At 39.1% G+C, this 17,597-nt stretch overlaps 1 protein-coding gene across 6 annotated transcripts in view; it reads right to left on the reverse strand.

The window, feature by feature from the left end:
* Positions 1 to 17,597, reverse strand: part of RABGAP1 (RAB GTPase activating protein 1) — a 169,333-nt gene that overhangs the window by 150,945 nt on the left and 791 nt on the right. For 2 of the 6 annotated variants that reach the window (XR_008663674.1, XR_008663675.1), the window contains exon 1: positions 584 to 707. The exons of 1 other annotated variant lie outside the window; for it this stretch is intronic. The gene's annotated coding sequence lies outside the window, so the exon portion shown is untranslated. Of the gene's footprint in view, positions 1 to 583; positions 708 to 8,816; positions 8,878 to 12,254; positions 12,399 to 17,597 lie in introns of those variants that run through there. 3 more of the 6 variants (XM_055319471.1, XM_055319462.1, XM_055319480.1) reach the window with 3 other exon arrangements.

Below are 17,597 nucleotides of genomic sequence, written 5' to 3' on the forward strand. Positions count from 1 at the left end.
ACAAAGAACTTGCAGTGGCATGAATTTGCTAATGTGCAATTAGTAGAGGCAAAAATCACCTCCTAATAAGTGACCTACCTAACTTGGTAAAAGAGGTGTGAGTGATACTTGTAATTGAACTTGACATGCTTGAGACAAAATGTGCTAGTTCCCAGCCACTATTCCAGGGCTCTAATTCATCTGTATTTCCTTGGTTTTCTTGAAACTCTTTCTTCCTGAAGTAGTAGTATTAACTACCTTCACCTCTACCACTTTCAATAGAACACTCCAAAGAGCAGTGCCTCTCAAAAATCTGGCTCCTCTATCTCTCACCAACCCTCACTGAACCGTCTGTTTAAAAACTTAATTAAAACCTCATCTATGGGGGCACTTGGGTGGCTCAGTCAGTTAAGTGTCTGCCTTTGGCTCAGAGTCCTGGGATCAAGCCCTTTTTCGGGCTTCATGATCAGCAAGGAATCTGCTTCTCCCTCTGCTCTTCTTGCTCTTAAATAAAATCTTAACACAAAACCCACTCATCTGTGGCCCTGAGTATTTCCTCTACCCTCCCTGAGTATCATTTTAGAAAGGAAAAAAAAAAGGGCACCTTGGTGGTTCAGGGTTGAGTGTCTGCCTTTGCATCAGGTTGTGATCCTGGGGGTCTTGGGATCCACTCCCACATCAGGCTCCTCACAGGGAGGCTGCTTCTGTTTCTCATGAATAAATAAAATCTTAAAAAAAGGGGGGGGGAATCAGTCAATGACAATACAAACTTTCAAAACCCAAAGAATTCTTTTGATTTCTCATCTTCTACCGCTGAAATGAAAATATTGGCCATTTCCTTATTCTGAAACTTTTTTGCTTCCATTTTCTACCTTTGGCTACCATTTCTCAGCTGTCATAGGTTCCTTTTCTTCTGTCCATTCTCTAAATTCTACTCCATGCCTCTTTCCACTTTTCTCTGGCTCTTATTAGCTCATATGGGTATAACTTTTTTTTCTGGTATGCTGTTAATACTCTTAAACTCTTTCCATTGTGTTATGTTTTATTTTATTTTTTTTTTTAAGAAAGGGAAGACTCTTAAGCAGGCTTCACACCCAGCAAAGAGACTGACAGCAGGCCTTGATCTCACAACCCTGAGATCATGACCTGAGTTGAAATCAAGAGTCGGACGTTCAACTGACTGAGCTACCCAGGTGCCCGTTTTCCTTTCTATTTAGTATTGTCTGACATGTGCCAGGCAATATGTGTAATGTTACAGTGAGAAATAATAGGTAGTCTTTACCTAGGATAGGCTTAAAGTGGTACAGAAAATGGAAAAATAAACAGGTAATTATAATATAGTGGTTGGTATAATAGAAGTACACAAAGGATGTTGTAAGACTACATAGGACAATTCTGCTATGTATGTTCATGGGCATCTCAAAATCAATTCCATGTGTCGAAAATAAACCTCTGTTCATCACATAAGCATATTTTTCCTTGTATGCTCCCTACTGTGGTTAACATCCACTGATCGAAGACAGGGATGTCAAAAAAGTCCTTGATTCCTTTTCTCATTCTCCCCTGGAAGACTACTGGATTTTAGCTCCAAAACATACTCCAATCTTACTCTTTCTTTACCATCCATCATAAGTCTAGCTAAAACGTAAGACTCCTTTTCTAGAATCTCTCTAGTCATTATCAAAGTCCCATATCTAGTATCTAAAATTTAGATCTGATCATATATCTCACCCTTTCCTCAAAACCTTTGACTGCTCCTGCCTGAAAACAGAGTAAAATCCAAACCTCTATACCATTAGTCTTCAAATATGGAGACAATCTATCATTCTACTCTTATCTTCAATCAAACCATACCAGAAATGCACCAAATATGTCATACACTTCTATGTTTTTGAGCCTTTGCTCATGTTGTTTGCTAATCGAGGAATGTCTTCATTTCCCCGGGTAATGGTGTCCTTCTCCCTTACCAGCAATCTTAAGGTACAATCAACTATCCAACCTCCCCCTTTCCCTTTTACAATATTCATTATTTCTCTCTTGGGCTCCCAAGGCTTTTGTTTGCTTTTTAATTCTATCACAAAATTATAGCATTTATCACACAGTAAAATCATATTATACCTCTGTTCTACTCCGCTATATTGATCATTCATTCCAGAAACAATTACTACGTACAAACCACTATGGTCAATGCTGGGAATACAATGAACACACACAGTCCCTGTGAACTATTTGTGTAAAGGGATCTCAGATTTTATTCATATCTTTTTTAAAAAAGATTTTATTTATTCATGAGAGACACACAGAGAGAAGGCAGAGACACAGGCAGAGAGAGAAGCAGGCTCCAGGCCAGGAGCCCGACACAGGACTCAATCCGGGACTCCAGGATCACGCCCTGGGCAAAGGCAGGCGCTAAACCGCTGAGCCATCCAGGGATCCCCTATTCATATCTTTACATCATTTACTGGCAGCACTAAATAAATTTGGTTGAATAATACTCTTTAATCCATGTTTAACTAGTAGGGTCTAAGTAATGTGAGGATGACAAGTATGCTATACCACATGCATGTGACTTGGGGATATAGGTGATAACTAGAACGAAGAGACCCAGAACTACCCTTGAGTGTGCCTTGCTGATTCTTCATCAAGTTCCTGTCAATCTTTTTTTTTTTTTTTAAGATTTATTTATTTATTCATGAGAGACAGAGAGAGGCAGAAACACAGGCAGAGGGAGAAGCAGGCTCCCTGCAGGAAGCCCGACACAGGACTCGATCCCAGACCCCAGGATCGTGCCGAGCTAAAGGCAGACGCTCAACTGCTGAGCCCCCAGGTGTCCCAAGTTCCTGTCAACCTCAAAACCAGTTAATACTGGGCCAGAAAATATACCTTAGATTTCCTTTGGACCAAAACACTCTCTTAATCCCTTCCTTCCCAATATCCATCATTTTTGTTGCTCAACCAGTGAGCAAATGATTACAGCTTTAGGAAATCTTAAGGAGGATACTTAAATCATCTTGCTAAATGCAAAGAGACAATACTTACTAGTTCCTACCAATTATATTGCCTACATGGTATTAAAAAGCTTATATGCATTATTTTTAATGTTCACACAAACTTAGATACTGACTTTGTATGACAAACTGAGGCTTAAACTGGTTCAATAACCTGCTTAACTTTACAGATAAAATTGGATCTTGATCCAAATCCAGGTATCTAGGTGCTTCTGTCCTTTTCTGAAATGCAGCTCTTCTCCTTGGTGCCCTTATCTCCATTCTCTCCCTATTCTAATCCATTCACTATGTAGCTACCAGTTGTATTTGTCTAAAACACAGATCTAAGAAGATTACACTCTATTCAGAAAAAGTCAAAACAGGAAGGGAAAAGAATCAAGTCTCAAAGATGTTGTAACAGGCCAAGCCCTTTGTAGCCCTTTAAAATTAAATACCGTACAAAAAAGTTATTTTTTTAATAACACTGTATTAATCTCAGCTTTTTTCTTCTGTCCTTGGCTCAGATGTTTGTTTTCCTGCATTGGTTTTCACATGAATTTCTCACAGCCTAGCTCTGGGAAGGGTGGGATAAATCTAACAAAACTCAATGGAAAATCATCCCTTCTTTATAAAATTAAATTCCTTTCCACCACTACTAATTGCTAAACAATAGATGTGTCTTTGTTGAAGTCTAACTGAATTTGGGTGCTGTTTCTTTGAATTATTCTAGTGAGCTAAGAGAACCATATTAATTTAAGCCTTCTGAATAATTTCAGCGTAGCTTAAAAAACCAAAAACAAAAGAAAACTAAACAATCATCTTGGGCCTACAGTACATAAAAGCAAGAAAAACCAGCTTATCTAAAAGTTATCATCAGGCAAATTTTAACCTGCAATATCTGTGACAATTTACTTCTTTCAACTATAAAGTGACCCTTTTCTTTCAATTCCAGATTTAAAAAGATAATTATAGGAATAGAGAAATTTTTTAAAAATATATTATTTATTCATGAGAGACACAGAAAGAGAGGCCGAGACATAGGCAGAGAGAAAAGCAGGCTCCATGCAGAGAACCCGACGTAGGACTCAATCCTGGGACTCCAGGATCATGCCCTGATCCTGGCCAAAGGCAAACGTTCCACCGCTGAGCCACCCAGGCGTCCCAATATTTTAATTTTTTTAAATTGTGGTTAAATATATTACCATTTTACCATTTTAGTCATTTATAAACGTAAGTTTTGTGGCATTACGTACATTCACACTATTGTGCAATTACCACCACCACCCAGCTCTAGAACCCTTTTATCTTCCCCAATTAAGTCTGTATCCATTAAACACTAACTCCCATTCCTCCAGGCAACCAACACACTATTCTTTATGAATTTGACTACTTTTTGTAAAAGTAAAAGTAGCAGAATCATACAATATTCTTTTGCAGCTGGCTTATTTCATTTGGTACTATGTTATAGCATGTGTCCAAATTTCCTTTCTCTTTAAGGCCAAATAGTAGTCTATGGAATATATATACTAATTTTGTTTATCCATTCATTGGTCAATACAAGTTTTTTTTTTTTTAAGATTTTATTTATTTGACAGAACACGAGCAGTGAAGCAAGGTGGGTCAGTGGGAGAACCAGACTCCCTGCTGAGCAGGGAGCGTGACACGGGATTCCATCCCAGGACCCCGAGATCACAAGCGGGAGGCAGATGCCCAACCGACTGAGCCACCCAGGCACCCCTCCTTCCTATAACCTCTTTCCAATTTTCAAGGAAATGTGCGTAGCAAAATCACAAATGTTTGGCAGATCCACCCATGTTTTCTAAACCTTCTAATATAAGGCATGGCAGGACATAGGACAAGTGTGTTGAATAGGGGATGGGCAAACAACAAAGATTTATTGAGCATCTTCATTCACAGCATTGGAATAGGCACTGTGTGAGAAGATTTAAAAATTCACAAATATTAAGTTCCAAATGTGCTTTTAAACCTACCTGAAAAGATTGTTTCACACAACTAAAAGCAAAAAATAATTAAAAATAAAATTTGTTCCTGTTAGGGAAAAATTTTTGTAAAGAAATATTAGCTTTTGAGATTAGATTTCAGATTTTTCTTCAATTCACAAACAATTCAACAGGTAACTACAATAAGGATATAATTATTTCTCTTCTGCAGATATATCAGAGGTCTATTCATAGAAAATCATGTGTCACAGCAAAAGAGATTTACATGACATGTTCCTATTCCTATACTGCCAGAATCCGTTTATCAGCAGCATACTTCAAGGGTATAAAAGAGTTTATTACTTCTACCACAAAAATATTAAAGTGATTAACTCATGGCTCTTTCCAGTAGTATTTTACAAATGTCCAACATTTAATCCCCAATTTAGCCTCCCATGGTGTCTCTTAATACTCTTGATGATACTTAAAATATGTTCACAAAGATTCTGTGTATCAATTCCTTTTTCTGATACAAGGGCCATCTTCAAAAAAAGGAAAACAAGATTATAACTACTGGTTGTTGGCTGTAATTACCGAAATGTATAAATAAGGGAACATATGTTATATATAAGTTATAGTTACTGGGATATTACATATACAAAGTAAATTTTTAAAATAGTCAAATTATTGTTTAGCTTTATATAGTTAATGACATTTGATTAAAGTTATCACAAGCACAAATTTCCTAATGCACCTAAAGAAATAGCAGATTTTAGTATGGAGAAAAAATTTATTCCCACAAAGATTAATGGATCCCAAGGAGTAGTAATTTATAACATAAAAAACTGATGCAATCTCAATTGGAGATATGTAACAAGCGCACATGAACTCTGAGAGACGTGGACCTCCAGATCTGGCAGCACAGCCATACAATTAAGAAGAAAACACCTTCAGCTTTAGAACCATGGCTGTGTATACTATCTAATGTCAAGAATGAACTTAAAAATAAGGGCTTTATTTTTACTATTTAGTGATTCACAAAAAAAGGAATTTTGGGGAAAAGTTAGGCCTGATAAAACTCTACTATGCTAGAAAGAGTATGGTAGTCATGATTCTGGTTGCTTTGGAAAGAAGGAAATTTCCAGGGTAAAGTCTATAACTGTATCTGTTCAGTTTTTGCATGGAAGAGAAACAAGGCTGTTAGCTTCAACAAGAGTGGTTTTACATTTAAATGTCTATCCAGTATTGTTCTGACTTAAACGTTTTCCAAAGAATCAACATCTTTCAGAAACAGCACAGAAGTGGGAAATGAGGGATGGACCAGGTAACCAATTTACGCAAAAAAGAAACCGCTATTAAGTTGATACCCACCGACTGAGTCCTAGGACTTAAATTTTCTTTCTTTGGGATCTAACTATGTATGGAAAACCAATAAAACAAGGTAGTTGCATATAAAGCATCCGAAGTTCATGCCAAACCCTTTATGCATGTTGGCTACATCAGCACTTCTTCAATATTTGAGTTCTATCTCCATGACAGATTATTTAAGAGTTAATTTATTCCACATGCTTGAGATATCTAATCGTACCTGATTATACTGAAAACTACAATTATGGGTAGCCTATGTCAGAACCTCAGCATACCACTGCCTACAAAGACACTCAACAGTAGTACTGATTATTTTTTTTTTTAAGATTTTATCCATTTATTCATGAGACACACACACACAGAGAGTCAGAGACAGAGGCAAAGAAGCAGGCCCCCCTCAGGGAGCCCGATGTGGGACCCAGTCCCTGAACTCCAGGATCAGGCCCTGAGCCAAAAGCAGAGCTCAACTGAGCCATCCAGGCGTCCCAGTAGCACTGATTTAAACTATTTTCTGAAGCCTGTACTCAAAGATCACTTGTTAAAACAATTAATGTAATGAGACCTTCAACTAAGCCACACACTAGCTGGAAACATGTCAATAGCAGACAATTAGTTCTTTAAAAGAATGTGGACTGTAAATATCTGGAAATACACTCAATAAAAAAAATGACTTCTTTAAAGAATCTGGGCTGTAAAGCTGAGATACATTTGGAGAAACTCATGTCTCTTAGTGTAGATAATGTGTACAATACACTTCTCTCAGTATGCAATATAAAAGTAGCAAACAGGGGTCTTCACTTTTTCACTGTCCCACACTAAATTACCACTTAACCCAAATTAGGTATGGGTAGGGAAACCTGGGTGGCCCCGGGATGGAGTACCACATCAGGCTTTCTGCATAGAGCCTGCTTCTCCCTCTGCCTATGTCTCTGCCTCTCTCTCTATCCCTCATGAATAAATAAAATCTTAAAGAAAAAATAAGCACAAGTAAACTGTTAATAAAACACTATGCCAGTAAGACCAGAATGCAGAGTTTGGTAGTTTAATCTCCAAAGTCATGTACTTTAACACCAATGACATAAGTTAACTAACTGTAAACTGAGTTATAAAACTAACAAGTGTACAACACAGTTCACTTTTAATTAGGAATTTGATTTTTTTTTTACTTAATTTGTATTTAAGTTACACGTGAATTTCAAAGGTTACTAGTAAATACAAATTACTCATGGACGCAAATCTTATTAATGCAATCTGAGGTCTTATAAAGGAAGAACATAACTCTCTCCCGAATTCATTCTCAGTTTTTATAAGTAAACGCTACCAAAAACCTTCAACATGTATTAAAATAATACCCCATACACAACAGGTCCTTCGTTTAAAAAAAAAAAAAAAAGCTGAATGTGTGCTTCCTTGGCTTCTAAGTTTTTCAACAGCTTTTCAAACATCGGTTTAATGTGGCAAACGCAGAGCGATTCATCCTCTTCTTAAATAAACAAAGCAGCTGGAAACATAACACACACTACACTATCCCAGTCACAAGTATTTGAGCACAGGTATTTATGCGGATGACAAAGTCAAATGAATAGAGAAATCCTGTCCCTGACAGGTTTTTTTTTCCCTCACTAATAAAAGTCACAAAAGCCAAAAGATCTCAAATTCAAGTTGGAACATGATTCTAAACTAACGGAGCACAAGTGCCATGATTACTTAACACGGTCTCCTAGGACATTTGCTTCCTCGATACAGAAATTCCCGAGAAAACTTAAATATGGAGAGGCCTGTAAAAACGGGTGCAGATGCTAACAGTCGTTAGAAGGGTAAGGACCAAAGTACTACTAGGCAGTGGACAGCGAACTCTTGGAAGTCTGGGGTTATCCTCTGGCTCAACACCTAACTCCCGGAAGGCGGCTGAGAATCAAGACCCAGCAGTGAGGTACTGGGAGGTACTGGGAGCAGACACTTAAAGGACACGGGGAGAGTGAGACACTTTAACTGCAGGTGGGGAAAATGAGACAAAGATCAGCAGAAGCCGTCCGGCCGACACTGAAAGAAAGCAAGCCTTTCAAAGTTGGCGCAGCCCAGGAAGCTAGCCTGAGGCCCAAGCCAGGTGAAGTCACAGGCACAGGCCCGGCTGGCACGGGGAGGAAACTGAGGCGGAGAGACCAGCCAGATTCCCAAACAGGACCTGGCCCCAAACACGAAGGCCAGAGACAATCCGGCTCTGCCCGGGGGTCTGAAGGACCGCCTAAAGCGCAGGACTCGGTAGACAAACACCCACCCGGACAGGGGGAACCGGTTTGGGCAGGGGCTGCGCGAGCGGTCCCGCCTGCGCATGCGCCCTCGCCCCTCCGCCACGGCTCCCCCTCCCCCCAATCACGGCTCCCCTCAGAACCCCGCTCGTCGAGGGAGGTGAGCGCAGCCTGGCCGGCCCAGCCCCGTGGGATTAGAACGTAGCCTGGCTCCCCGTAGGAGCTGTCACAGGACCCCCCGGGGCTTGGTGGATAGAAGGGTGGGAGGAGGAGGAGGGGAAACGCGGCCCTACCCGACCCGCCGTCTCCTCCTCCGCCGCCCGCCGTTCGCAGTCCCGCAGGCTCCGCCGCCTGGGCCTCCCGAGCCGCCCTGCCCCCGCCCCTCCCCGCCCCCTACTCACGTGAGAGCAGCTCCTTCCGCCCTCCGCCCCGCCTCCCGCCCCGCTTCATAGGGCTGCGGCGAAGGCGAGCAGCCCCATTGGTCCAACAACAGGCGGCGAGGGCCTACTTCCTTTCCTCGAAGCTCCACCGGGGCTTTTACCCTGCCACACGAGTCTGCGCCTGCGCCTGCGCCTGCGCCGAGCCTGCGCCCCGCAGCTGCGCTGAGCCCCGTGCTCTGTGTTTGGACTCGGAGCGGCAGTGGCTCTGCCGGCCTCAGGGACCAGAAGCAGGATGGCAGGGGAATCAGGCTTGGTAGCACAGGAGTGCATATGCAAAAGACTGCTGGTGCTAGAGCAAGGAATCCCCTGCTCACCTTTCACGTCCAAGTGCCACTTCAAAAGCAGCCCTTAAGTGTCACTCAATTCACCTGGCCTTCATTGAGGGCCTGCAACGTGCCAGGGACCGCGATAGGTCCTTTTGTGGGTATCTCATTTGGCTTTACCACAAACCTGTGAGAATATTAACGATTTTTTTTTCATTTTATAAAGGAATCCAACCTAAGTAACAATTCAGTCTAAAAGTCAAAACTTTTGCCTCAAGTCCAAAGGCCACTGGCTGCGACAGAGTTGCCTTGTGGTACCTGAGAGACACAGAACAGATCAGAAACAAACCAGCTTGTTTCAGAGTGTTAGAACAAAGATGGGGCTGGGATTTTATCTTAAAATCCTTCAACGCGGTGGGGGGGGGGGGGACTGCCTCAGCCCTAGAGTAGGTGACTCTTGATCTCGTGGTTTTGAGTTCAAGCCCCACATTGTGTATAGAGATTACTTAAAAATAAACTCTTAAAATAAAAAGAATCGTTCAAAAGTGATATATAGAGCAAAAGCAACTAAATGAAATTTAAAGTCCTGAATGAATTTACAAAGTAGTTGGTAACAGAAACAATGGCAACTAAAGGTGCAAGTCGTAGTAATTTATAAAATAATTCTATAGCCTATCCCTTATTCTTCCCCTTTCTTTATTCAAAGAGCTCCTTTCCTGCTCCTTTCCTGGTGAATGAGTCATGTAATGTTTTCCTGTGGATAATGTATCCAATCAACCAGAGAATACACAAAAATGTTGTGCTCTGTTGCAGTCCTCTATGTGAGTTGTCTATTATTACAATAGACTTGGCTGCACTCCTGCAGGAAAATAGCTTTGTTCCTTTTTTCCTTAAACAGTTATATAATAATACACACCCATTTTAGAATAGTAGTATCAAATAATAGATGCAGTATTAGGAAATCCTCAAATCCTGACGCACTTTTAATATTTTGGTGACTATACATTCATGTATTCTTTGATTTCGTTAAGTATACCCCAAATATATATGTAAATATTAACATAAATTTTTTAAACACAATTTTATTACAGATTCAGTACAGTATGCCATGGAGAATAGAAAGCAGACACAAGCTACAATAAAAAATAAAACATCACATTACCACCACCAATGTTAATACCGTAACGCATATCCTTTGTGTGCTAACATATTGTTTTTCAAAATGAGATCACATGGTTTAGCAATGTGCTTTATTCAATTAACAATATCTACCTTATTATTTCTTTTTTTTTACCTTATTATTTTAATAAAGTTTCCTCTCATCTAATTCCTAGATCACATCCAACTTTTCTAACAACCTAAAAATATTTTTATAGTTGGCTTTCCCAAATCAGTAATATTTCAGTAAGTTTTCCCTTCATCTATTATCTACTACAATTAAATATTGCTGATTGAAACTTTTAAGCTAGTTTTCCTAAATCAGTATCTAACCTAGGGTCACACACTGCCTCTGGTTGTTCTATCCCGTAAGTACTTTTTACTCTAGCACTTAAGATAAATATTAAAATACTGGCTTACTGAAGAAATCAGGCCACTTAAAGTGCAAAATTTCCCACTTTCTGGATTTGAATATTCATCTAGACCTGGTATTTCCTCGAAACTGGAAGTTCTATCTCAAGACTCAATAGATTAATGTGATAAGTTGGAGCCAGAATGGGAAAATCTGTGAATGCAAAAATTAAAAAAAGGGAATTCGATCTATAAATACATGGGTGCCCTTAGAGGTGTTTAAGGACAGTGCAAGATTACAATCACATAACTCTTATGCTGAAATTGTTTCAAACAGACACACACGCACAATCATAAGAGCAGATCTTTGTATAGAAACTAGGAACAGGGTCATGAGTAAAGCAAAAAAATAGCTTTATGAAAGCACAGGATTACAAAAGCAGAGCTTTTATTTGATTTGGATTTTCTAAAAGATCATTCTGGTAAGGAGTAGAAAAGGCAGAACAGGGGGTAAATGGAACAGTTTGGAGGCTGCCTAAGATCAGAAATATTTGAACTGAAGCAGAAGAAAGGGGATGGCAGGGGAGAGAATGGAGTTCAAGAGATGTTTTAAAAAAAGGTATCTTCAAGCTGGCTGATTCTTCTGCCTGCTCAAACCTGATTTTGAACTCCTCTAGTAAATTTTTCATTTCTGCTATTGTACTTTTTAACTTCAGAATTTCATTTTGGTTCCTTTCATAATTTCTCTATCTTTAATGCTATTTCCATTTTTTTCCCCCACAGTTTTTCTAACTTCATTCACATTTTCTTTTAGCTCAGAGGCAACTTCAAGACAGTTGGTTTAACATCTTTGTCTAATAAGTTAGATGTCTGATTTTTCTCAGGAATGGTTTCTGTTGATTTATTTCATTCCTTTGAACAGGCTATACTTTCCTACATGTATGGCTTTTGATTTTTTGCTGAAAAATGGACATTTGAATCTTATAACTGTGGAGATCAGATTCTACCCCTTTCCCAGGCATTACTTGGTTTTTTTGTTTTTTAATTGTTGAAGGATGTTTCTGTGTCAGAGATCAGGATCAGCCTAAGGTGAAAGCTTAAGTAAGGTCTTTTCAGTTCTTTTCCAAGCCTGCATCTTTTCTTGGTTATACGTGGTAGCTTTCTAATTTTCCCCATGTAGGTGGTTGCTTCTGAATGTCCTAATCCTTAAATGTCTGGCTCCCATATAGGGTAGAAGGGGAAACAAACAAAACAGGAGCTGTTCCTCCAAACTTCATAGAAGCCAGCTCAGCCTATGGGGGTTGAAACACTGGTAGCCACTCTGTGCCTGACTCTCAGAACTCAAAAGGAGCAATCAGCAATCAAAACACAGAACTCTGGTATTTGGTGAACAAGGTTCTTATTTCCCACCACAGGTCCTGCTACACCAGGAATGTGAACATGGCTGCCTGCCACAGGGCTAAGGGGTAGGAAACTGGGAGTGTTATCATGCTCAAGGCTGACATTGACTGAAACTAACCTCAATTTACCAATCAAACATTCTCTTGGAAGATGCAAGAATTCAAATAGACTTCGGAGTTCCAAAATAGTTACTTCAGACAGTTTCTGCCAGTACAACTGTTGTCTAGGTAGAGAGATGGATTCCTTGTGCTTCCTACTCCATCTGAGAACAGAAAGAAAAGAAAAAAAGAAACGTGAATAGTGAATAGAGTCTGAGGGAACTGTGAGACACTATCAAGAAAAACAATATACCACTGGGAGTCCAGAAGAAGAAAGGGGAGAAAGAATAATAATCAGAGGCACCTGGGTGGCTCAGTCAGTTAAGTGTCTGACTTGATTTCTGCTCAGACCATGATCTCAGGATTGTGAGACTGAGCCTCAAGTAGGGCTCCACACTCAGCATATAATCTACTTGAGATTCTCTTTCCGCCTCTTCCTTCCCTTGTGTGAGCATGTTCTCATTTACTAAGGCAAATGAATAAGTCTAAAAAAAAAAAAAGAGAGCGAGAGAGAAGAATCAAACAATGGAAAGCCAGAGAAAAGAGAGACTCTTGAAAGCAGAGAACTGACTTATCATATACAACAGATCCTCAATAAAGAATATCAGGCAATTTATCACTTCTTGGTCTTTTGGCTAAGATCAAGTGAATATCAGCCAATTTCTCATCTTAAACTTCAGAGGCCAGAAAGCAGTAGATTAACAATATTCAATGTGGTGAAAGAAAAAAAAAAACTTGACAATTCTATATCCGGCAACACTGTCCTTCAAAAATGAGGGGAAATTAAGATAATCTTTGATTAAAAAAAAAATGTAAGGGAGTTTACCACTAAACCTGCCCATCAGAAGTACTATAGGCGATCCTTCAGGTTGAAATGAAAGGATACTCAACAGTAATTTGAAGCTATATGAAGAAATAAAGATCTCTGGTAAAGATAAAAGGGTGGGGAATTATAAAAGTTAAGTATTATAATTACAGTTTGTAACTCCACTTTTTATTTCCTATATGATTTAAGAGACAAGTGCATTAAAATATTAATCTATGTTATTGGGCATACTGTATAAAGATATAATCTGTAACATCAATAATAGAAAGAAGAGGTGGGGTTATAAAAAAGCTACTGTATTAAAGTTGGTATCAATTCAATTACATTCTTTTTTAAAGATTTTTTACTTATTTATTCATGAGAGATGCACAGAGAGAGGCAGAGATACAGGCAGAGGGAGAAGCAGGCTCCTTGAGGGGAGCCCAATGCAGGATTCGATCCCAGGACATTGGAATCACACCCTGAGCCAAAGGGAGACACTCAACCCATGAGCCACTCAGGAGTCCCAATTAATTTAGATTGTTATAACTTATTGGTGTTAAATGTAATTCCCATGACAACCACTAAGAAAATATCTATAGCATATACACAAAAGAAAATAAGAGGTGAATTAAAACTTTTCACTACAAAAAAATCAAATAAACACAAAACAGGGTAGTAATAAAAGAAATTAAAGGCACAAAGCCCTATAGAAAACAAATAGCAGGGATCCCTGGGTGGCGCAGCGGTTTGGCGCCTGCCTTTGGCCCAGGGCGCGATCCTGGAGACCCGGGATCGAATCCCACGTCGGGCTCCCGGTGCATGGAGCCTGCTTCTCCCTCTGCCTGTGTCTCTGCCTCTCTCTCTGTGTGACTATCATTAAAAAAATAAAAAAAAAACAAAACAAATAGCAAAATGGCAGAAAGAAATCCATCCTTAGCAGTAATCACTTTAAATTTAATGGTGTAAACTCTTCAATCAAAGATAAGCATGGGGACCCCTGGGTGGCGCAGCGGTTTGGCGCCTGCCTTTGGCCCAGGGCGCGATCCTGGATACCCGGGATCGAATCCCACATTGGGCTCCCGGTGCATGGAGCCTGCTTCTCCCTCTGCCTGTGTCTCTGCCTCTCTCTCTCGCTGTGTGCCTATCATAAATTAAAAAAAAAAAAAAAGATAAGCATGGATTAAATAAAAAAGATTCGGGATCTCTGGGTGGCGCAGCGGTTTGGCACCTGCCTTTGGCCCAGGGCACGGTCCTGGAGACTCAGGATCGAAACCCACATCGGGCTCCCAGTGCATGGAGCCTGCTTCTCCCTCTGCCTCTCTCTCTCTCTCTCTCTCTCTCTCTCTCTCTCTGTGACTATCATAAATAAAAAATAAAAATTAAAAAAAAAAAAAAAAAAAAAAGATTGGGCAGCCCAGGTGGCTCAGGGGTTTAGAGCTGCCTTCAGCCCAGGGTGTGATCCTGGAGACCTGGGATCAAGTCCCACATCGGGCTTCCTGCGTGGGGCCTGCTTCTCCCTCTGCTTGTGTCTTTGACTCTCTCTCTCTCTCTCTGTGTCTCTCATGAATAAATGGATAGAATCTTAAAAAAAAAAAAAAAAAAACCATCTATGGTTTAGAAGAAATAAATAGGTTAAAAGTGAAAGAATTTTTATTATAAAGATATTCCAGGGGCTTCTGGCTGGCTTTAGTCAGTAGAGCATGCAACTTTTGATCTGAGGGTCATTAGTTTGAGCCCCATGTTGGGTCTAGTACTTACTCCACCATGCAAATAATAACCAAAAGAGGGCTGGGGTGGTTATACTAACATCATACAAAATAGACCATAAATCCAAACAAGAAGTTACAAGAGACAAAAAAAGGACACTATTAATAAAAAGTTCAATAAAGCAAGATTATATAAAAATTATAATCCTTAACATATGTGGTAAGAGACCTTCAAAATACAGATGCAAAAATGACCAGAATTAAAGGGAAGAATAAACAGTTCTACAATAAAAGTTGGCAAACTTCAATACTTCATTTTCAATAATGAATAGAACAACCAGATAGAAGATACGTTAGGAAACAGAGGACCTGAACATTATGATAAACCAACTAAACCTAACAGATAGGTATAGAACAGTACATCCAACAACAGAAGAATGAATACACATTCTTTTTACATTCACATGGGACATTCTCCAGGACAGGCCATATAATTGGGCCACAAAACAAGTCTCAATAAATTTTAAAAGAGAGGTATCATGCAAAATATCTATTCCAACCACAATGGAATAAAGTTAGAAATCGTAACAGAAGGAAAACTGGAAAATTCACAAACACGTGTAAATTACACAACATGCACTTAAACTACCAAAGGGTCAAAGAAAAAATCAAAAGGGAAATTAGAATATATTTAGAAATGAATGAAAATGATACAAAAGACCACACTGATAGCATGCAATGGGGGCACTGATCAGAGGGAAATTTAGAGTTGAAAACAGCTACATTAAGAAGATCTCAAAATAATACCCTAACTTTATATCTCACAAAACAAGAAAAACTAGAAATTAAACTCAAAACTAGCAGAGAGAAAGGAAACAGATTAGAGTGAAAATAAACTACAAAACAGAAAAAAAGAAAAATCAATGAAACCAAAAGCTGTTTCCTTGAAAAGAACAAAATCAACAAATATTTATGCAAACAACTAAAATCAGAAACAAAAGTGAGGATATTATTTCTGACTTTCTAGAGATAAAAAGATTATAAAAGAATGCTATGAACAACTGTATACCAACAAATTATACAATCTGGAAAAGAAACAAGTTCCTTGAAACACAAATTATCTAAACTGATTCAAGAAGAAATAGAAAATCTCAACACAGATAACAAGGAAAGACATTAAATGAGTCAAAAACCTTTCACAAGGGGAACCTGGATGGCTCGGTGGTTGAGCTTCTGCCTTTGGCTCAGGGCATGATCCTGGAGTCCTTGGATCGAGTCCCACAACCGGCTCCACAATGGGAGCCTGCTTCTCCCTCTGCCTGTGTCTCTGCCTCTCTCTCGAATAAATAAATAAAATCTTCACACATAAAAAAATACCTTTCACAAATAGTCCTTTCCCAGATGACCACCAGTGAAATGCACCAAACATTTCATGAATAACACCAATCCCCCTGAAATTCTTCCAAAAAAAAAAAAAATTAAAGAGAAAATACTTCCTAACTCATTCTATGAGGCCTTCATTATCCCGATACCAAAGCCAGATAAATACATAGGTACATTATAGACAGATATCTCCTATGAATATCGATGCTAAAATCCTTAACATGTAAGACAATCATATCCAACAACATATTAAAAGGATTATTCGCTACGTCCAAGTGGGATTTATTGCAGGAATGCAAGGTGGTTCAACATAAAAATCAATCAATGTAATATACGACATTAATAAAACAAAGAGGAAAAAAGCACATGATTATCTCAATGGATGCAGAAAAGACATTTGACAGACTATAATGCTTTTCATAATAAAATCTCTCAGAAAACGAGTTAGTGGGGAAATTCCTCAACATGATAAAGGTATTTGTGAAAAACTCACATCTCCCACTATACTGAATACTTTAGCAACCTCTCTAAGATCAGGATCAAGTCAAAGATGCCTCCTTTTACTGCTGTTATTAAACGTTTAACTGGAAGTTCTAACCACAACTATTAGACAAGAAAGAGAAATAAAAGGCAAATTGTGGAGAGGAAAAGGTAAAACTATCTCTATTCAGACAACATGACTATATATGGAAAACCTCAAAGAACCCTAAAGAAAGCTACTAAAGCAAAAAAAAAAAAAAAAAAACACAAAAAAACACAAAACAAACAAAAAAACAAATGCAGTGATGTTACTGAGTATAATACCAACACAGAAAAATCAGCTGTTTCTACATACCATCAATGAACAATATGAAAAGGTAATGAAGAAAGTAACTTCTGTTCACAATATTATCAAAAAGAATTAAATACCCTGAAAGCTTGAAAACATTGCTGAAATTAATGAACACCTAAGTATATGGAAAGTCACTGTGTATTCACGGGTAGGGAGACTTAAACTTGTTAAAATAGCAATGCCACCCAAAGTGATCTACAGATTCAACACAATATCAAAATTACAACCTATTTCTCAGAAATGTAAAAGGTCATCCTCAAATTTATATGGAGTTTCAAAGGGCCAAAAGAATCTTGAAAAAGCATCAAGTTGGGGCAGCCCGGGTGGCTCAGCGGTTTAGCACCACCTTGGGTCCAGGGCGTGATCCTGGGGATCAGGGATGGAGTCCCACGTGGGGCTCCCTGCGTGGAGCCTGCTTCTCCCTCTGCCTGTGACTCTGCCTCTCTCTCTCTCTCATGAATAAATAAATAAAATCTTTAAAAAAAAAAGAAAGAAAGAAAGAAAAAGCATCAAGTTGGAGGACTCATACTTCCTCAAATGTAATCGGATAGAGAGCCCAGAAATAAGCCGTCTCATATACGGTCAAAGATGACAAGACCATTCAAAGTTTGGTAAAGGACAGTCTTTTCACGAA

Source organism: Nyctereutes procyonoides, unplaced genomic scaffold (assembly GCF_905146905.1).
Source record: "Nyctereutes procyonoides isolate TBG_1078 unplaced genomic scaffold, NYPRO_anot_genome, whole genome shotgun sequence".
In the NCBI taxonomy this organism is placed as follows: domain Eukaryota; kingdom Metazoa; phylum Chordata; class Mammalia; order Carnivora; family Canidae; genus Nyctereutes; species Nyctereutes procyonoides.